Source organism: Delphinapterus leucas, chromosome 10, assembly GCF_059928025.1.
Source record: "Delphinapterus leucas isolate spDelLeu-1000000601 "Yukka" chromosome 10, BTC_Dleu_Yukka2, whole genome shotgun sequence".
In the NCBI taxonomy this organism is placed as follows: domain Eukaryota; kingdom Metazoa; phylum Chordata; class Mammalia; order Artiodactyla; family Monodontidae; genus Delphinapterus; species Delphinapterus leucas.
The window spans coordinates 39,442,197-39,464,651 of record NC_143138.1 but is presented as its reverse complement, the minus strand read 5'-3'; the positions used below and the strand labels follow the sequence as shown (position 1 = coordinate 39,464,651).

At 49.1% G+C, this 22,455-nt stretch overlaps 1 long non-coding RNA gene and 1 pseudogene across 2 annotated transcripts in view; one reads left to right on the top strand and one right to left on the bottom strand.

The window, feature by feature from the left end:
• The window catches only part of LOC149748216 (uncharacterized), a 41,828-nt pseudogene extending 24,941 nt beyond the window's left edge, over window positions 1-16,887 (bottom strand). The window contains exon 1 of the transcript XR_016394461.1: window positions 10,155-16,887. The product of XR_016394461.1 is annotated as an uncharacterized LOC149748216 (transcript). The remainder of the gene's footprint in view (window positions 1-10,154) is intronic.
• On the top strand, window positions 421-20,788 carry LOC149748215 (uncharacterized). The gene is made up of 3 exons (XR_016394464.1): window positions 421-767; window positions 1,512-1,642; window positions 2,734-20,788. It is a non-coding gene; the product is annotated as an uncharacterized LOC149748215 (long non-coding RNA).
• The last annotated feature ends 1,667 nt before the right edge of the window (window positions 20,789-22,455 follow it).

The window sequence follows — 22,455 nt, the reverse complement described above, 5'->3', positions numbered from 1 at the left end:
GAGCTGGATTGCTGCTATTCCAGGCAATCAACAGACCAAAGAATCAGAACGAAGCAAAAGAAGACACTGGCCGAAGCAGTCCGAGTCCACGTGAAGAGCCAGAAGGGGAAACTGAGACCCTAGTAAGGGTGATTTCACACCCCCAGCATGTGACATCATAGCCCAGGCTCTGACATAGTAAGGGAACCAGCTAAGACATGGGTTGGGGAAGCCTCTGTTTCTTCAGCAACTGCTGCTGGTGATGGAAAAGTGGAAATGGAATTTTGTTTAAACATTATGTTGTTTTGAAAAGTCTGACTAATGTGAAAGTCCCTATTTAAAAAGGAGTTGACTCTACATTGAAATTGGTTGGTGTTTCCACACCCACATGTTGACTAAGGCCTTGGAAAACAAACTTCCTGGTAGATCCTGATTCATATCACTTGGGACTGAATGCTTCAAGGTACAATCCCTGAGCTGTGAGCAGAGGGGCCTAGCCAAGAAAAACCCTGTGTCTGTGTTGATGAAAAGGCAAACAGATCCCAAAGGGAGGCCCAAGTCCTAGCTGGCTTTGGGCACCGGCCCTCCAGGAAAGCACACACAGATTTGAAGGAGGCCCTAGCACAGCTTCTCTGGGACCCCAGTTAGCCCTGTCTCAGAGCCTTTTTTTAGACACACGGAATGCGAGAAGAGGGAAAGGTCAGCATGGAGCCTTCTCTTCCTGAGCACCCACTAAATGCTGTGTCCGTTCCCTGCACCTTCAGCCCAGCCACGTGAAGCACATGCATGTGAGTATCACAGTGGCCGTTTCATCAATGTGGAAATGGCCTTGGCGAAGGCAGGCAGGGTGTCCCATTTTTGCTCCAAATAGTCTCAGTTTATGCTGTTGTCCCAGCATAATTAATAATAGCTTTCCCCTCCATTCTCAAAAATGCCTCCATTTGGATAACAAGTCATAAATGGACATCCTAAGTTAAGTGAATTGCCCCAAATCACCCAGCTAGTGAGTGGCAAGAGTTGGGATTCGAACTCAGGTTTTCCTCAGTTCAAAAAGCAGACACTGGGGGAGTTCTACCTCATTCACAATAACAAAGACTGTCGGGGCATTAACTGCAAAGCACAGACAGCGCTTTGGGAGCTGCATTGCCTGTGCCCCCTCCTCTCTCTTCCCAGGGCCTCCCCAATCCTGTATGATGGGTCTCTGTGCAGGAAAGAGCTCAGCAGACAAAACACACACCTTCACCAACAACTCACCTTTCTGTGTTTGTTTTGTCTGCTGAGTGCGTTTCTCCCGCTTCCTCTATGATAAAAATGCAAGGGCTGACTTCAAGTTTGGGCCACCAGCCCAGATCCTGAGTCCTGACCTCCAAGCCAGGACCGCTTAGCTCATCCCATTAAGAGGACCTCCTTTCCTCAGAAGGCTGCCATGGGGTCATCCTCAGCCTGCCTTCTACTGCTCTGTTTCTCCAACACTACGACACAGAGGGTTTGTGTCGTCCCAAGTTCACCTGTAACATCTGTTTATGTCTCAGGACCACAGAACTGATCCGATCCAAGCTCATTTTCACCGGTGAAGAAACCAAGGGCCAGAGAGGTCAAGTGACTTGCCCAAGGGCACAGAGCTAAAAGTTGAAGTCAGAAGACCAGGTCTCCTGACCTTGAGGTGAGTGTTCTTTCAAGCCAGGTTCGTTCTCAGCTTAGCCTGAGGCCACCCACTACGGGGTACCTCCAGTAACACCTGGAGGAATCCTTTATATGATGTGACTTTTTGGACACCAGAGACCAAGGTGTGTCTGCTTGACCCAGCCCCTCAGCCCTTGAATCTGCCAAAATCTCAGGGTTAGTAGCAGGGCCTTCATTCAACCACCTACTGAATCCACTGGCTTGCCTCCCTGCCAGGTGGTTATGCATAACCCCCAATATCAAAGAAAATCACTACTCCTTATGGTACCTGCCGTCTCAAGACAACTGGCTGCTGAAAACGTCTTTTTTGCATTGAGTGGAAGAAGGTTTCTGCTCACCCTTCAGTCTTAGTTCCTCCCAATGCCCCAATGCAGGGCACGTCCGATCCCCCTTCTCCCTCACATCCTTGAAAATAGTTGAAGACTCAACAGCCACTGCTCTTTGGATGGTTCCTCACATGATGTTGTTTTGGCGGCAAAATAGGTGGAGGGACCCAAGGTTGAAGCCCGCCTCTGCCTTTTATCTGCTGTGTGGCCATGGGCAAGTCACTTAACCTCTGTGAACTTCAGTTTGCTCACTGGAAATATAGAGAGATCATGATAGTATCTACTTCATTGGGTATTGTGAGGATGAGATGAGATAATCCATACAACTGGCTAGGTCCAGTGTCTAGCACTCTTAGCACTTATAAATGGTAACAATATTCTTGCTTTTCTTCAACTTCTAAATGCAGCACCAAGGCTTTAGTTTCTCTGGAAGCTGCATCACATGAGTAACTTTTATCATCAACTAATACCCATGTCCCCTGTTCACACACAAAGCTGCTAACAGGCGTCACCCATAAGCTGTCCCTCTCACAAGTTTGCTTTGTTCCCTCCCTCTAAGCATGAGGCTTGCAGCTCCTCAGATTATATTTCATTCTCTCAGAGGCTGCCTATCTTCCTGGCCCATCAGGACTCTCTCTTTGGATCTGAGATTTGGAGAACAGGGGAAGACGATAACCATGAGAAAACCATAAAGCCTCAACCACGTGAGGCTTCAGCCTGCCTCCTTTTTCTTTCTCCCATCTAGGGTCCGTAAAAGCCTGCCCAGCTGCCCAGTGAGGTGACCCCTTCAAGCCTGACTGGCTGTGTTGACGTTCCGCCGGCAATTGTCTGCAGAGGAGCCCTTGTGCCCCTTTTGAAGTTCAGCGGAGTGAAGTGTAATCTAAGTGAGCTGGAACACATTTTGATAAAGCAGCTTCCATGGCCAGGGGCCTCCTTTCGGCAAAGCCATTAACATGGGAAGCTGAGCTGGGGCTGAGCTTTCCCGTCTGGGTCCTCCAGCCCTTCCCCTGGCCTTTGATCACAGGACATTAGGATGTTAGTGCTCAAAGGGGTAGTTCAGTCCTGACCCCCTTGTTTTCCAGATGAGGCAGACAGGAGAAGCAACTTGCCTGAGGTCATGTGGCTGGTGAGGGGCAGAATCAGTGCTGGGACCCTTGTCCACACTGGCCAGGCCCTCCTCGGGCTGTACAAAATGGTAGGTGGTGGGGCTTCCCTGGTGGCGCAGTGGTTGAGAGTCCGCCTGCCGATGCAGGGGACGCGGGTTCGTGCCCCGGTCCGGGAAGATCCCACATGCCGCGGAGCGGCTGCGCCCGTGAGCCATGGCCGCTGAGCCTGCGTGTCTGGAGCCTGTGCTCCGCAACGGGAGAGGCCACAACAGTGAGAGGCCCACGTACCGCAAAAAAAAAAAAAAAATGGTGGGTGGTCAGTGAGGAGAAACAGAAGCAGAAAGGACAATGCACAAGTGGAAGAATCAGGCTCCCTCCCTGGAGAAGGCTGGCGGGCCCTGGCGTCTGCACGCAGGCCAGGCCAGCTAAGGATGCGAGGAATAACAGCTAAGCCTGGTTAATACCCACAGCCTCTTCAAAGCGCGGCTGCATTGTTGGTCTTACAACGCTAGTCTCATCAGGGCTGATGTCTGGCTGACAGGCGAAGGGACCTGCCCAAGGACACACAGGGCAGGAGCTTCTGTGGGAGCGTATTGCCCTGGAAAATGCCTTTAAGATCACTTGGATAATGACTAGGGTAAAACCTGTGAGACTCAATCTCATGAGGTGCTTGTGAGGATTAAATAAGTGCTTCGAACAGCTGCTGACTGGTACGTCATCACTGTCCTCGCCACCACCATCATCAGGACATCTGTCATTCCCGTCCACCCTCAGGGCTGATCCTGCCAGTGAGGCCAGGTTGCCACCCTCCCTCGCCTGGGCAGAAAGGAAGGCTCTTCTGGCAAAGGGTGGACTCATAGCTGGGCTTCTTGCCCAGACTTCCAAACCCACTGATCGGAGGCCACTGGAGCGCCCACGGGACTGATGAGTGGCCCCCCACCATGGGGCAGGCCTGGCTGCATGCTCCGAGGTGTCCGGCCTGTCCTCTGGCTCTCCAGGTGCTCTGCGAGCTTTCAGAGCATCTGAGGAAGGGGTCCCCTCTTACACATCCCCCTACACATTCCCGGTCTCTGGGGAAGCTTCTCAGGAGTTGAGGGCTAGAGAAGGGCTCCCCAGTCCTAAACGCCAGCCAGTCCGCCACAGCAGGACAACAGGACATAATTCCCACAAACTGGGTGAGTCAGGTCAGGGAGGCAGGGAGATCTGGTCTTCCTTTTCAGCCTTGGAATCTCAGGGTGCAGCTCTCAGGCAGCCGATCGTTCTTCCTAATTATGTCTTGCTCAGACTGCTGTTAGAATGAGCCGGCGTTCCTAGGGATTGATGGGGTGAAGAGAGCCCAGAGCCTGCTGGGGGCCTCGGGGGACCCACTCCATAGACAATCTACAGGTACAATGTCCATTGTTTATCTTTTTGTATGTTTCCTGTTTGACTTCTTCTCAGCTTCCTCTCAGAGTCTTAGCTCTTTGAGGACCAAACCCAGCACATTTCCTCTCTGTGAAACTCTTCACAGTAACTAGCAACTGTGGACACATACAGGGCTGAATAAATTGTGAGCCGGTTCTCTCATTTGACAGCATTCTAGCATTCCTCCCTCCCTCCCCGTCCTTGAATAAATAACTGTGTTTCAGACATCACGTTGATCTGTGAAGAGACAGAGGAGACAGAGTTCTGCCCTCAAGGAGCCTACACCTCACACAATGGTAGGTGCCATCATAGGTGGTACAGGTGTGGGGGGAGCACACAGGAGAGGGACCTGGTCTGACTGAGAAGGGTATAGTCAAGGAAGGCTTCTTGGAGGAGGCGATGTCTGAGCCGGGTCCTACCGAAGGGCTCTGAGTCAGCAGATTTAGGGGCTAGGGATTCGGAAGGATGTTAAAGGCATCCCAGCCCAAGGGGGCTGAGCAAGCTTTGCCTGAGTAAAGATATAGAGGCAGGAAAGAGCCGGCAAGCCTGGAGACCACTTGGAGACGAGCAAAGCTGAACATGGGGTGTGAGGGGAGTAGACAAAGTGTTGTGTGGAGACAGGAACAGGGCTTTGTGTGACAGGTTATCCTGAAGGCAGTGGCGTCCTTACTGGAGCTTCGTGTCTGCAAAGTTTCTCAATCAAAGGAGCAGCATGCAATGGGGGTGGGGTCTTTCAAGCCTAGAACTGAATCATGGTTCTGTCCCTGGCTGACTGTGTGATATGGGCAAGTCACTCAACCACTCTGAGCCTTGGCTTTCTCTTACGGCAACACAGGGATAATACTGCCTCTCCTGTAGAGTCACCCGGAGAACTAACTAAATAAAAGCGGTGTTCATGAAAACCCCTGCCACAGTGCCTAGAACTTAGAGGAGGTTCCATAGAGGCAGGTTTAGTCATTGATTCCTTTATTCCTGTTTTCATGTTCTCACTTCCTCCCTCATACTCTGCAGTCAGGAAAGGAGGTGACAAATGACTTATGTCAGTTAGGATATAGTTTGAAGGTTGTTGCAAAGGCCAGAATGACAGTGGCTCCGACAAGGCAGAAGGTTATTTCTCTCACACACAGCAGTTTAAGCATAAGCGACAGGGCGGATATGGCGGCTCCCAGGCTCCTTCTCTGTAGCTTCTCTGCCACCTTGACCTTCAGCTTCCACCTCCCAACTGTACTCTCACTCTAGCCAGTAGGAAGGGGAGAAAGAAAGCAAAGCACCCACGTTCCCCTTTAAGGAAAACTGGCAGTTGCTCACGTGGACACCTCTGGTGTTCCAAGTCACGTGTCATTGGCCAGAACAGCATCACATGGCCACACCTAGCTGCAAGGGAGGCTAGGAGATGTAGTCTCTACTGCAAGGGAGTTCTCAACAGGGGAGATTTTGCCCCTACCCCCAGGGGACACTTGGCAATGTCTACGGGGGGGCGGGGGGGGTAGAGGCCAGGGATGCTGCTAAATGTCTTACAATGCACAGAATAGCCTCTCCAACAGGAATCACCCAGCCCAAAATGTTTAAAAGCGCCATGGTTGAGAAACACTGGTGTGACTGGGCAGCCAGATGCTGGGGGTTCTATTACAAAATGAAGATGGAGGGCAACAAAACGGGGGGACAACCAGCAACTTCTGCTATAGGCACATACGCTGAGGATCACATGATTGAAGAGGTTTAAATTATATCTTTTCCCAGGTGGATCTCTCTCCAGCAGGGATCAAAGCTTTAGGTCAATGGACTTCGAGGACTATCAAGAATTAGCTCACAAGACAGAGAGGATTTGTGGCTGGGCAGCCCTGAAATCTCACCCCCTGGGTGGCCCACCCAGAGCCATGCCACCAGGGAGGCTGGAACCCACAAGCCTCCCAGGGAGCTGGGGCCCCACAGGTGGGGTTCACAGCCTCGCCCTGCAGCATCTCAACTTTCTTCTGGTTTTCCTTGAGATAACTTGGGACCTCTTGCAACCCATTTCTGATTGGTTCTGTTTTCCAAGGAGGTAAAAACTGGGCTGAGCAAAAAGGAGGGTGAGAGTTAAGGGGCCTTAATTACCAGGGAAGATACCACAGTAAAAATTTCAGGGTATTCACCCAACAACACTAACTTACCTGTCTTAAAACTCAGCATGAGAAACTGGCCAACAGAGAGGAGTAAGGACTTGGATATATCCTAAGGAACTATCCCACTGCTACCCTGTTTGACTGTACTTTCTCAATATCAATGGTTTATTGGGCTTCTGCAACATACTAGAAACTATCCTCAGCACTTTCCAGACGTCACCCCCTTTAATCTCTCCATCAACTCCTGGAAAAACTACTATTATCCCCATGAAACAGAGGGTCAGAGAGATTAACTTGCCCGAGGCCACACCGCAAGTAGGATACAGAGAGAGAAGTTTTGGCCTTAGGAATAGCTGGCCCTGAAGCTCATGCTCTTTCCATAACCACTTCTGCCAGGATGGCCAAATGCGGATCTGACCTATTGTTAAATGTCCGCTTCTCCAAGGAAGGAGATTCACCCTATCTCCGTCACTTGCTCCATTGTCTCACCCATAAACAAACCTCAGTCTGTGGAGAAATGCTGCAAAGAATGGCCTCATCCATTCTCTAATTTCCAAGTGGAAAAACAGGAGAACAGAGTGGTCAAGTGGCTTGTTCAAAGCCATACAGCAAATCAGAAAGTGATCCAAAAGCCCTGCCTCGTCCTGCTCTAACAAAAAACCAAAGAGCTATGGAGCAGCAGTCCCAGCCACCCTGTGGATTTTGCCAGGAAAGCTGAGCTGTTAATCTAGGGAAGAGGTCCAGGAGGGAAGAGACTCCAGATTTTCATAGCTGTGGGACTCCTGGGGCTGTTCAGAGGAAACCAGCAGGGGAAGAAAGGTCACTTTTGCCGGTATGAAGGAAACAGCAATGACTCAAAGACACATGTGCTCCGAATTCATTGAGCAGAAAGGGCCCATTTTTAGATAGATGCTCTTTTGAGCCTTAACCACACCCGTTGCCACAAGCTGGCGCATGTCAACAGGAAGCCCATCCCAGTGATGTGTATTCTGCTCCCTCATGCTAGTTGCCAGGGGTTGACTGCTGGGGGTTGGTGGAAACCAGAAGCAAGGGGCTGGGCCACCAGACCAAAGAAGCCAAGCCCAAGGAATGACCTTCACGCCTCTAAGGAAGGCAGTTGTGTCTAGCCGCCAGGACCTCAGATTTTCCCAGGCCAGGTGTACCACCAAAGGGCCTGAAATAGCTCTGAGGTTCTGTGCCCACAGGGCAGGGAGGGCAGTGGCAGGGACCGAGGGCAGGGAATGAGCACAGCACTGCTTTGTTGGGGAGGCGAGGAGCCCTGCCTTCAACAGGCTGTTCCACCTGCCAGAGACACAGCTGGGCAGAGACGGTGGCCATGGCTGAGCTCAGCAGAGAAAGCCATTTGTTAGGCTACGAAAATAGATGCAGTGAACCTGAAACTAATCAGACAATCCAAATGGAGGGACATTCTGCAAAACAACAGCTTGGACCCCCAAAATGTTCGTAATAGCCAACAAGTGGAAACAACCCAAGCGTCCATCAACAGATGAATGGATAAACAAAATGTGGTATATCCATACAATGGAATATCAACCTTCAAAAGGAATGAAGTTCTGATCCAGGCTATCACACAGATGAGCCTTGAAAACACTGTGCTAAGTGAAAGAAGCAAGACACAAAAGGCCACAGATTGTATGATTCCATTTATATGAAATGTCCAGAATAGACAAATCCCCAGAGACGGAAAATAGATTAGTGGTTGCTACAGGGGAATGGGAAGTGACTGCTAATGGGTACAGGGTTTCTTTTGGGGACGATGAAAATTTTCTGGAATTACAAAGTAGTAATAGTCGCACAACTTTGTGAATATACTAAAAACCCTCTGAATTATACACTTTAAAAGGGTGAATTTTTTAGTATGTGAATTATATCTCAATTTAAAAAGTTTTTAAAACATTATAACTAAATACAATGTGTGGTACTTGACTGGACTCTATATTGAAAAAAGAAAAGCTACAAAGGGCATTACTGAGACAGGGACATTTTGCAAATAAACATTATATTAGATGACAGTTTTGTATCAGTGTCAAATTTCCTGAGTTGACGAGGTGCTGAGGTTACATAGAGAAATGTCAGGTAGAGGCACGCTGAAATATTTAGGGTGAAGCGACATGATGTCTGCAATGTACTCTCAAATGGTTCCACATTTACAAAAATGACAAGGTTAGATAACTTGCCCAAAGTCACAAGAGACAAAGAAATTAATTAGATATTGTCCAACATAGTGGTTAAGAGCATGGGCTTTAGAGCCAGAGTGCCTGGGCAAACATGCAGCTATGCCCCTTACCATCTGTGTGACCTTGGGCAAGGTACTTAACCTCTCTGTGCCCCATTCCCCTCATTTTAAAAGTGGGAATGATTGATGATGATGATGATAATAAGAGGAGCTACCTCCTAGTGTTATGTGTGTTAAAACATATGAAGCCCTTAGGACAAGTCCTTGCACGCTGAAAGTGCTCTGAATCTTTCTGGGAGGAAAAATTCTGAAACCGGCTCTCATCTCTAGCAGAGACCAGACCTCCATGCCGCCTCCTCCCTAGAGAGACAGTGGAATCTCATAGGATACTGGGATAGAGAGCACCTTCAAATGGGCAGAGTTACCAGAGGCGGGGGAACTGATGGGTGAACAGGCCAGGGAAAGGGAAGGCAAGCCACAAGGGGCAGGACCTCAGAAATCAAGTCCAGGGGGCTTGGGGAGGAGAGTGGGAGTGGTGAGAGACCAGGCAGAGAGATGTCACAGGAGTCGGGACTGACAAAGGGGATATCCTAAACCGAAGGATAAGGGACAGGCTTGGCACCTTCTAGCCCAAACTTCCCAGATTCCAGCTGAGAAAACTGAGGCCAAGAGAGCAAAACCATGGGATCAGGGGCTTACAGCAGGTAGTGGCAATGCTAGGAAAATACTGGCAGGACCCTGGTCCTGTGCTCTAGCCCTGGTAGGAATCCTCAGAATGTGTCGTTTGTTGTTATAGAAATGAAAAGCACCTGGACACGTAAATGATGGACATTATTAAGATGTTGAGGACTTACCATCGCTTTCAATACTTTCACTATTTTAACTCTCCCCACCACCATCCCTTGCCCATAAATGGGAAGCTGTTATTAAAGGGAGACATCTAATATTTACTGTTCTCTTAAAAGGTACCCAGCACTGTTACAAAACGCAGGTGGGTTCTACTCCCACCCCCATTTTGCAAATGAGGAAAGTGAGGTTTGACAAGATTAAGGAGTTTGCCAAGGTTGCAGCTAATAAATAGCAGAGACAGGATTTAAACTCAGATCCTTCTGGCTCCAGAGACTGTAACTTTTATGCTACACCAGTGGTTTCCAAAGTGGGTGCTTGTGCCCCAGGAACTGTGTGGGAAGTAACATTAGAATGTCTACTTCTTATCTCATGCTTTTAAAATCCCTATTTTTAACGTAGGTCTTATCATATACCTAATACATTAGCCCAGTAATACACATGCATTGCAGACCTCATGGGGTGGTCACCCAACAGCCATTCCATTCCCACCCCCATTTTCCCTTGTTACCTGATGACTTCCCAGACTCCTTGTGACCCATGAAGCCATGCGACCCAATGCTGGACAATGAGGCATAAGAACACGTTCACCAGAGGTTTCTGGAAAAGACATTTTGCTTCTCAAAAAGGGGACAGGTGCCAGAGCTTGGCAGGCTGGCACTGCCCCTGTCCCCCTTTCTGAGAAGGAAGACACAATTTTAACACATGACCTTGAAGGGACAGACTTGAGAACAAAAGCCTACGCAATAAGGATGGAGGAGCTTCAGAAAGCCAGACAGAACCCGGCCCTTAATGACATCCGCGACCTGATGCACCACGCAGAGCCCACCCGGCCTGACCAGTCAAGGTGCTCAAGTCAGCCACTGTTGCCTGGGCTTTCAGTTACGTGCAGCCCCACATGTGTGGACTAACAGGAGGGAGTCTATAATTCCTTTTTTTTTTTTTTTTCTGTACGCGGGCCTCTCACTGTTGTGGCCTCTCCCATTGCAGAGCACAGGCTCCGGACGCGCAGGCTCAGCGGCCATGGCTCACGGGCCCAGCCGCTCCGCTACATGTGGGATCTTCCCGGACCGGGGCACGAACCCGTGTCCCCTGCATCGGCAGGCGGACTCTCAACCACTGCGCCACCAGGGAAGCCCTATAATTCTTAAGTCAACAAACATGCATCTATTAGGGGTATATGCTCAAAATGTTTTACTGGTAGGGATTCACATGACAGGGATCATGAATGCATGGACTCTGCTGCTCTCTGGGGACAGGGGTGCAGATGAGAAGTAGGCCCTAAATGATGAACTCTCTGTCCCACCCTCTGGAAGCCTGGGAGGATGAAGGGTAGCTGGAAGTATGTTTGTAAACTTGCCCTCAGAAGGATCCAATCTAGGCAAATTGCTGTGAGCTTGGAATTTTCATGTGTTCTCCCCCTTCAGTAGTTTCACTTGGCTATAGGAACTAACAGAAGAAACTCTATAATGTGATTATTCTCTAGAACTCTCAGCAGGTTCAAGAGACCCAGAGAGATACCTGCCTGGGATAGCTCTCATGACCCAGGCTCAGCATATACAAACTATGAGAGCTGAGAACCATGAGGAGAGAGCCCTCTGCATTCAAAATGAGTAAGCAGGAAGGGGTGCAGGAGAGACTGTGTATCACCAGAAATGGGGTACCTGAATCAGGAGTGATTCAACAGAAAACCATACAGCAGTGGCTTAAACAAAATAGAAACTTATTTCTCTCTCATGTAAAAGAAGTCTAGAGGTAGGAAGTCCGGGCTGGCATAGTAGTTCTCTGGTCATCTGAGACTCGGGACCCCTCTATATTTCTACTTCACTGTCGTAGTACATCGCTTTTATCCTCCAGATTACCTCATTATCCAGAATGGCTGCTGAGCTCCAGCCATTATCTCTGAATTCCAGGCAGTGAGATAAGGTAAAAAGGGTCCACGCCCCCTTTTTAAGGAGTTTTCCTGAAGTTCCTGCTTACAAATCACAGCTGCAAGTGAGGCTAGGAATGTTTCTTTTGCCTGGGCACTATGCTACCTTGAATAAAATGGAGGTTCTATTGCTAAGGAAGAAAGGGGAATGGATTTAGGGTGGCAGCTAACAGCCTCTGCCCCAGTCTCCAAAAGCAAGGGGGCTTCTTGGGTTAGAGGCGAGAAAATGGGATCAGAAATCAAAAGATATGCTCTGACCTTTATGAGTCCATGGCCTTGGGTAAATCCCAAAACCTTCCTGAGCCTCAGCCCCAAACAGAGGGCTAGGGGAGGGTCAAATGACATGATGCTGTGAAAGGGCCTCATAAACCATAAAGCACTATTCCCACATAAGGGGTTATGTTGCTGCTACTGCTGTCATCAATACTAAGAGTGGCTGGCTATTTTCTGTGGAGAGACAGGCAGAGAGGGCTGGAAGGAGAGGGAGGACAGCATTTACTGGGACAAATAGAAAGAGGAAGGAGATACGGTGGCTGCTTCACTAGCTGTGCAGGAGAAATACCCCTGCAAGCAGGAGTCTGTTTCCCTAGGGCCATGTGCCCCAGGCCATGTGAAAATCTGGAGTCTGGCAAAGGCCCATGCTGCCTCCTTCAACCCTCAGGGCCCCAGACAGGCAGGCAAACAAACATGACACCTGGGGGAAGCCCAAACACCCAGGAGAGAGGGGAAGGCCTCCCGGAGCGGAAACCAAGTTCTGGGTCCCCACAGGGCCAAAATAACTTGCTGATTGAGTCAACAGGCCAACACATTGGTGAAGCTGCTGGGGGACAAACCGAAACCCCAGCCAGATCTATTATTTAGCAATTTGTCACCAAGCAAAAATATAAATTATCCTCTCCCCCAGACCCCAACTGCCAGGTTGTTTGGTGTCAGGAGTCGACTTGGGTCAGCCAGGGACAAGTCAAATGTTTTGCATCAGCTCTCCCCACAGCGTCCAGTAGGGCAGCTGGGAGGTGGACTCCCGATGTTGGAGGAAGGGACAACCTCTTCTCTAGACCCCAAGGCCCTAAGTCCTTGCAGGCAGCTCCCTGCCAACAGCCCTTCCCTGATGTCGAGGGCAGTGGGATCCCAGGGGTGCACTTGAAGAATTTTTATGACACAGTCCCTCCACAAGTATTTGCTGGATGCCTACTGTCTACCTGCAAGCCCAGGGGGATGGTGGATTCTGCTCCAGGGGCTGTGAGCTTGAGGATAAGGGCCTTTTCTTGGTGCTGGGGTGCACCCCCTTCCCCTCCAGGTCCTTGGCAGTGTGAGATGTCGAAAGTCAGCTATTTAGATTTCAAAACTAATTGGTTACAGCTCACGGGGGTGGAAGCAGTACAAATTGCAAGCAGCGTAGAGAATTTTAAATCTGGTTTCATAGTCTCTCTGGCTTGGTACAGATTAAGCGTATAAATCAGGCTTCTGTAGCTTGACTTTCTAGTTCACCATTCCTATTCACCATTCAAGACATGAACAAGAATTTTTAAAAAAACAATGTTTTGTTGAAGCAAACATATATACAGAAAAGAAAACACATGATAAGTGTAAAACAGCCTGGAGAATTTTCCCAAAGTGAGCACATCCAGGTAACAGCATCTAGATCAGTTAACAAGAACACTGCCAGCCCCCAGAAGCCCCCTGTGCTCCCTCCAATAATTACTCCCCACCGGGAACCCCATCCTGACCTCTAGCACCATAGATTCGTTTTGCCTGTTTTTGAACTTTGCATAAATGGAATCGCACAGGACATTCTCTTTCGTGTCCGGCTTCTTTCACTCAACATCACATCTGTCAGATCCACCCAGATTGTTGTGTGTGGTTGTCGTTTATTCTCAAGACTGCCTAGCATTCTAGTATATGAATAGACAACACTTCATCCATTCTACTGCAGATGGATATTTGGGCTGTGTCCAGTTGGGAGCTATCACAAAAATGCTGCTAAAAGCAGAACTTTCTTTTCACAATCGGGATCCCACCCCCCTTTTAAAGATTTTTATTGTGGGGACTTCCCTGGTGGTCCAGTGGTTGAGAATCCGCCTTCCAGTGCGGGGGATGTGGGTTCGATCCCTGGTCAGGGAACTAAGATCCCACATACTGTGGGGCAACTGGGCCTGCGTGCTGCAACTACTGAGCCCGCACACCACAAATAGAGAAGCCCGCGTGCCACAAAGAGCCCGCACACCACAATGAAGACCCAGCGCAGCCAAAAAAACAAAAACAAAACAAAAAAAGATTTTTATTGTGGTTAAAGTGCATAACTCATCGGCATTAATTACCATCACACTGCTGTTCAACCATCACCACTATCTGTTTCCAAAATGTTTTCATCATCCCAAACAGAAAATCCGTACCCATTAAGCAGTGACTACCCATTTCCCCTCTCCTCAGCCCCTGGTAACTTCTGTTCCACTTTCTGTCTCTAGGAATTTGTCTACTCTAGGTACCGCATATAAGTGGAATCATACAGTACTTATCCTTTCGTGCCTGACTTCTTTCACTTGATATAATATTTTCAAGGTTCATCCGTGTTGTAGCATGGATCAGAATTTCATCCTTTTGATGGCTGAATAATATTCCACTGTATGGATATACCAAGTTTTGTTTATCCATTCATCTATTGATGGACATCTGGGTTGTTTCCATCCTTGGCTGTTGTAAATAATGCTGCAGTGAACATTGCCATGCAAGTATCTTTTTGACCTGCACCCTTTAGCTGAGGACCTGCTGCATATAGGGAACTGAGATAGGTAGTCATCCATCTATTAGTAGAGTGTCATGTGAATGAAATGGGATTATTATTATTAGACTAGGGATGAGGAAACCGAGGTTCAGAGAAGTCAAGCCCCAAGGCTAAGGGGCCGATCTAAGTGGCTGAGACCACAGCTCAAATCCAGACCTTGACCCCAAGTCCAGGGTTCTTTCCATCCCCCCCCGTCCCCCACCTCCCTGCTGCTTCTCTCTTGCAATTCTCTGGCAACAGAGGAAGTTAGAAGATTTTGGTTTGCAGCCTAGTTCTTGCTTTAGTTCCAGGTAGAAAAATTTTCCCTTGGAGCCACTAAACCCCAATTTGGGCTTTCTGGAAGCATTTTCCTTTCTCCTGGCAAACAACCCAGGGCAAGGGAACAGGGGAGGCTTCTTGGCCCCCTTGACTCAACCTTTAAACTTTGTGCTCCAGTTTTCTTTTTCTTTCTTTCTTCCTTCCTCCCTCCCGTCCTTCCTTCCTTCCCTTCTTTCGCTACAAGTTTTGTCACATCTCAACCCTCCTGCCACCAGGCTCAGAGCTCAGGCTACATTTCTAAGTTTCTCTCTTGGTAAAGACAACGGAATATCTAAGACCTAATTAGATTCTCATTCAAAGAAAATGGAGAGAACCCCTTGACTCATATGTCCTCTTTCTCTGCCCTGCCACAGTAAATTTTGGTGAAAGACACCTACCCTGTGTTGGGCAGCAAGTGGTCAAACTTGTCTGTTACGTCCCTGTCCTCCAGGCAGCCCCGGGGTGGGGTGGAGGTGCAGGCGCAGGACACAGGCTGAGAGAAGCATAATGCTCAAGCCCATCAGGTGGGATGCTGAGGGTACAGGAATGCTCCCAGGGCTCTGGAGGGAGTATATGGCTATGGAGCCCGGGAGTCAGGGGGGGTCTTCCCTAATATTGCCTGCTGAAGGCCCTGTAAAGTGCCAGACACGGTGTTGGGCCCCAGGGAGGAGGAGCCACAAACACGAACAACTCCCAGGGCGGGTCCAAGCCACTACTGGCCTCTAAAATGAGGCACAAATTCTGTGCGCAAATTCTGTGGCGAGCTGGGCGTGAGGTCCCAGCCCCCCTTGCTGGTAATACTCGCCTCTGCGCTGAATAGGGGCTTCCGGCCTCTCGCTGAGCTTCAGGGCTGACATGCGGCCAGGAGATCCGAGGCGCAGCCCTCGCGGTGACCAGCTGGGGTCTCCCCACCCCCAGGCCTCGCTGTCCCCGCTGTCCCTGAGCCTCGCCGGCCGACAAGGAGCCTTTCAGGAGCCTCCGCCCCCACTGGAAAATCCCCGTGCGGTCTCCCGGGCGGGCGGGCGGGCAGCCGGCGTCTGCTTCCCTCCAGGTGAGGGATTCCGCGCCGCGACGAGGTGCAGGCGCAACGCGCCCGCAGGCGCCGGGACCAGTCGGGCACGCCCCCGCTCACCGCCCGGGAACGCGCAGCCTCCGCCGCCAGCCCCCGGGGAGCGCGAGCCGAGAGCTCGGCGGCGGGAGACCCTTGCCTCCTCCCCGGCTCGGCCCGTTGCAGAATTAACGTTTTTTTAATTTTAAATTAAATGTATACGTACCTCCACATTCATAAATGTTGCATAAGTGCATACATTTGGTCATATCACACATTACGTTAAAGTCTGTTCTTTTTTCTTTTGTTTTCCTTTTTTCTTAAGTCTTCATTGGTCCCCGCCCCAGCAGCATCTCCATCCCCAGGAAACCCATGCTAAGAACCTAGAAAGAACCTTTCTATACTTTTCTCCATGTTCATATAAGCCTATGCAAATATCTCTCTATATATTTACATATACACAAATGCATATAAATGGCATCTTGTTAAACATATTTTTCTATTATCATAGGAACTGTAGTGGTTGTATAGCAATCTTTTAAAAATTATTATGACTATTATTTACATACAATAAAACTCACCTTTATTAATTTATCAAGCCACCCCCTTCTGACAGTCATCGCCTGCTTCCAGCTTTTTGCTGCTCTGAGCCACAGTGTGATAAAACTCCTGTGACCCACCTACATGTGCCCAGAAGTGGGATTGCTGGGTTGAACTGTCCCTGGGTTTAATTTTAGAAGATACTGCAGACTGCTTTTGCAAAAGATCTAACAGCTCATGTCCCCACCAACAATGAATGAGGATGCCCTTTTCCCCACACCCAGAAGTAATAGGTGGTACAGTGCTTGGTGATTTCTACCAGTTGCCTGGGACCACCCTGAGGTATCCCCCCATTAATTTAATTTGTACTTGCTTAACTCCTTAATGAACTTGAGTGTATCTTCAACTGCGTGGTGGCCACTTAGCTTTGCTTTTCCAAAAACTGCATCCTCCTGTTACATCTTGATATCTTTTTTTTTTTTTTTTTTTTTTTGTGGTACGCGGGCCTCTCACTGTTGTGGCCTCTCCCATTGCGGAGCACAGGCTCCAGACGCGCAGGCTCAGTGGCCGTGGCTCACGGGCCTAGCTGCTCCACGGCATGTGGGATCTTCCCGGACTGGGGCACAAACGCATGTCCCCTGCATCGGCAGGCGGACTCTCAACCACTGCACCACCAGGGAAGCCCCATCTTGATATCTTTTAAGCACAGAAATTCCCGTTTGCCCAGAATAGCTCGAGAAGGATGTGCTATGGTTAATGGAATGGTCTAGTTAGTAAAGAGTTCCCTCATTTGTCACATCCAATTATGAGCTTTCAACAGATGAGACCATAAGCAGATACATGTAGTAATAGGATTGTAACAAATATAAGTCACGTGGGGAATGGAAAGTGAGTGGGCTTTGGGGTCATTTACTAGCTGTGAGATATTGAGTCACCTAACCCCGCCTGAGCCTCAGTTAGTTCATCTGTGAAACAGGGATAATGATGATTATGCCACAAACTTTTTCATAATTGCTGAAATGCTTGGCAATAATTTATGTAAAGAACCTGGGGTGTAGTAGATCGTCAATAAATGGTAGTCAATTATGATAAGCATAGCTTTAGTCTTTCCTATGGTGGTTAAGTAGGCCTTTCAGAGGCCTAGGGTTAGCTTGAATGTCAATCAACATTGCATGGGTCTGGGTGAACCTGAGATTATTTGTTGCCTGTGGGCCCAGTAATCAGACTCACATAAACCAAGGTTTTGCAACCTCGTCACTCTTCATGTTTTAGATAGGATAATTCTTTGTTGGGGGGGCTCTGTCCTGTGCTTTGTTGGCTGTTTAGCAGTATCTGTGGCCTCTACCCACTAAATGTCAATAGCACACCCTACTCCCCCAGTCATAACAATCAAAAATGTTCTCAGACCTGGCCAAATGTCCCCTGCAGGGCAAAACTGCCCATGGTTGAGAACCACTGATCTAAATCCTCTAGGAGAAACTTCTTGAGGGTTTACATAGCAAGAGGAGAGTCCCCTCCCATGCCCCTGCTCCCTCTTTACAGGGCAGGCCCCCACTCTTCATTTCCAGAATTCCCCAACGAGGTCTTAATGTCAGCCAGGTCTGAGCAGGGTGCACCTGCGTGAGGAGGAGCAGGTAGAGGTGTCTTCCCTGTGGGTGTCCTTGAAAGGCTCAAACTGGGCACAGGAGAGAACCATTCAGCTGGATTTAACAGGTGCTGAATTGTCACCGATTCATATATCTCCAGCCAGTCAGCCACCATGACCTGTCAGTTTTCTACATCGAGTACCTGCTGTATTGTGTGGCTCTACAGACTGACTGGGAGGCCGGGTGAGCCAGGATGAAATCACACAATGAGAACTGACAAATGTTCTGTAATTTTTTTCTTCTGCAAGCTGCTCTTTCTCCTTTTTCCCCCATGTTGTATTCTTGACCCAGGCTCAGCCATGGGCTTTCACTTGAGCCATGGTTTTCTTACCGCTCTGTGGCTGACCAGAGAACCTACGTATTCAGTCCTCCCTTCACATCTGTTCCACTCCTCTGTTTCGAATAGGATGTTTTATCCTCACTGCAAACTCTTCATGCCCCCAAACACAGTTCCTTATCTTTCCTCCTGACTCAATTCAAGTCAGCACGTATCTATTCAAGCCATCCAAAAACTGTTGGTTGCTTCCCAGTGTCAGTCCTTCCCTCCTTCACTAGTAACAGAGCCCTGGGCAACACACCCTCCTAAAAAATTACATTTCCATGTCCCTCTTGAAGCTTGGTGTCGCCATGTGACTAAGTTTTGGTTAATGAGAGGCAAGTGGAGGGTGACAGAGGATTTCTAGGTAGGTTCCTTAAAAGGGTGGAGAGCACATACCCGGTTTGTCTTTCTATCCTTCTTCTTTCTTTCTTTCTGGAATTCAGATGTAATGAGTGGAACTCCAGTAGCTATTTCAGGCCATGAGGAGAACATGAGGATGACAGAGCAGAAAGACGGAAGGATCCCAGTGACTATGCAGCTGCTGCACTAGCCCTAGAGCTGTGGACTGTTTTTTAAATATAAATTTATTTATTTGTTTGTTTGTTTTTGGCTGTGTTCCGTCTTCGTTGCTGTCGTTGCGGTGTGCGGGCTTCTCACTGCGGGGGCTTCTCTTGTTGCGGAGCACGGGCTCTAGGCGCACGGGCTTCAGTAGTTGTGGCTCGCAGGCTCTAGAGCGCAGGCTCAGTAGTTGTGGCGCACCAGCTTAGCTGCTCCACGGCATGTGGGATCGAGCCAGAGCAGGGCTCGAACCCATGTCCCCTGCATTGGAAGGCAGATTCTTAACCACTGCGCCACCAGGGAAGTCCCAGAGCTGTGGGCTTTTATGTGAGAGAAGAAACCCCCTGTGCTTAGGCCACTGTGAATGGATTTTTATCAGCAATCAGATACAATTCCTAACTGAGGCAAATGGCCCCTCCCAAGTCCAAGCATCTGTCTTTGCCATTCTCCAATTCTCCCTGTCCTTAGGCTGAATACTTTGGAATTGTCACCGATTCATATATCTCCAGCCAATCAGCCACCATGACCTGTCAATTTTCTACATCGGGTACCTGCTGTATCCACCTGTCTTCTCCCTTCATCATTCTCAGCATGGCACAAGCTGGGGTTTGGTGATGATGAGCAGGATTCAGAGACACATGGATCTAGTGACTGGGATGCCCAACTAGGAGACACCCCTAGCGGCAGGCACGGAGGTGGTAACAGTTTAATCAGTTAGGACTCTCGTTTACCCTGTGTAACCAGAACCAGCACAGTGCCTGAAACATAGTAGGCACTCAGACAAGTATGTGGGGGATTAATATATTGGTTGAATGATTAAACGACTGATTAATTTACTTGGTATACACATACATACCTGCGTAGATATGGCCTCTACTTTCGCCTTTCACGTGTATACACATTACCTTTCATTGTAGGAGACAACAGCTTACAAAGAAAACCCTCAATAGTTTGCTGACTTGAGCCGTGTCACTTGTAAGAAGGACAAAATATGTATGTGATCAGCTCAAAACCCAGGCCCGTTACTAGAAATAAACTAACCCCTTGTTGAAATTGCGCAGGAAAACTGAAGGGAGGTGGGGAGATGGGCGGCAGGAAAAATGCTCGAGATCTTACACAGCTTGTGCAAACAGAATGACGGGGCCGTGCAGCCCTTGGAGTCCAGGAATTAATAGCCCCGCTGAGGCTCTGGGGCTCCAGGGAGATGGAGCTATTTAAAGCCAAGAAATGTCATTTCCACCCACAGAGGCTGCCCCAGTTGCGTTATCTGGACCTTCTTCAGCCCTGGTGTTCTGGCAGCCTCCCGGGCCTGACCTCCCAGTGACAGGACCACAGGGCTCGCGGCCAACCTCTCGTCACTGTTCTGTGGGCAGGAGGCTGACCTTAGCCTCTCCTGGAGCCTCCTCCCCCTCAGTGCTCAGGCCACGGGACAGGCTGAGTGGGGACACAGGGCCCAGCTCACCCCTCTGCAAGGGAAACTTTGAGAGCACAGAAGCTGCTGCCCACACAGAGAGATCAGCCAGCCCAGCAGGATGCGCCTAGGACCAGGGTGGGGCATATGGCGCTGAAGACGACACCCTCGCCCACCAGAATCATATCCTTGTCCTGCTCTGTGACCGCAGGCCATTTGCTTACCCTCTCTGGGCTCCCATTTCCTCACCTGGACTGGGAAATGAGAGGATCTTCCTCTCCTTGCCCTGTTTCTGGGGGAGGCCACAGGAGATCAGAGAAGGGAAAATCTTTTGAAGCTTTAGGAAGAAAAGCACCATAGAAATCCAAGTATTCCCTGCAGCTCCTTCTCCCCTCCCCTCTAGTCAAGGTAATCCAGGAACACTTCCTCTGGAGGCAGAGGCCAGAAGGCAGGAGGCTCATGTTGAAAGTGGGCTCCAGACTGTGTGTGACAGAGCTATCTGGCCCCAAACTCCTGGGAGCCTGGGCTCCCTTTCTTGCCAGGCACCTAAGGCGAGAACCTCCTCACATCCTGTCTGCTCTGATCTCATGTATCTGCTCTGGCTGAGGTTCCTGCAGCTTAGGGGAGTGGGGAGGGTGGGGGGATGGACTCGGAAGCCTGGAGAATGTGCCAAGCCAAGTCTGCCTTGCAGGTGTCTAATACCCAGCAATGGCTGGGCTTGTTTCCTGAAGCTGAGGCCTGGCCAAGGGAAAGCACAGTGGCGCTAAATGGGTTTCTAAGGAAGGTGTAATGAAATGCCAGGGGCACTACAGCCTCAAGCCTCCCTGATTCATTGCTGAGCTTATCTATTGTCACCACTTGAGGGGCTTCCCTGGTGGCGCAGTGGTTAAGAATCCGCTGCCAATGCAGGGGACACGGGTTCGAGCCCTGGTCCAGGAAGATCCCACATGCCGCGGAGCAACTAAGCCCGTGTGCCACAACTACTGAGCCTGCGCTCTAGAGCCTGCAAGCCACAACTACTGAGCCCACGTGCCTAGAGCCCGTGCTCCGCAGCGAGAAGCCACCGCAATGAGAAGCCCGCGCAATGAAACGAAGAGTAGCCCCTGCGCGCTGCAACGAAGACACAACACAGCCGAAAATAAATAAATTAATATTTTAAAAGTCTTTAAAAAAAAAAAGGATATTAGGAAATGGCTTTTTTTTAATTATTTTAAAGGAACAGCAATGGAAATGAAACGTTGCAGGTCTTCTCTCCTATGCTTCCTTCTCTTGTCAAATTTTGGCACTTGCCCAAAAGGCATGGATGTTTCCCCTTATTTCATTTTGTTTGTTTGTTTTGTTTCGGCCGCAGCACACGGCATGTGGGATCTTAGTTCCCTGACGAGGGACCTAACCCATGTCTCTGGCAATGAAAGTGTGGAGTCTTGCACTGGACTGCCAGGGAGTCCTATCATTTCATTTTTAAATTGAAATATTTAGGCACACTAAAAGGTATGTATCAGTCAGAATAGTCTAGATGTTGCTGCAGTAACAAACAACCCCAGTAACTCACTGGCTTAACACACTTCTGCTTCTGCTTCTGCTATTTGCTGCTTCCTCCTTCTGCTACATGTCCTTCAAGGATGAGCAGAGGCCTCTGCTCACTGAAATCACTCAGGAACCCAGGCTAATGAAACAGCCAACATCTCAAACATTGTCAGAAGCAAAAGAGAAATCTGGAGGGTCTCAAAAAGGTAATTTAATGGTCTAGCTCACAACTCATTGGCCAGAGCTGGTCACAGGGTCCCTCCCAGCCACAGAGAACCAGAAATTGCAATCCTACTACGTGCTTAGAAGAGAAGGAGCCACAAATGTCTGGTGAACAACAGTAATGATGACCACAAAATAAAGAATTACATCACAAACACCATATACTCGCCACCACCCAACCTAGAAAATATCACTTTGCCAAAACTGGTGAAACCCTCTGTGTACCTGACTCAAATACCTCTCTCTGCTCTCCCCCCGCACCTACCCACCAAGGTGACCATTATCCTGAATTTGATGTTTATCAAATATCGCTATATCTTACTATATACATATTATTTATATCCTTTGCAGAGGGGTGAACTGTGCCCTGAGCCCCACTCAGCCTGTCCTGAGACCTAGTGTACATAACTAACAATATATAGTATTGTTTTACATTTATTTTAAGGCCATATAAGTGGTATCATACTGTACATATCCATCTGCAATTTTCTTTTTTGATCTACTTTATGTTTCAGATAGTCATCCACATCGA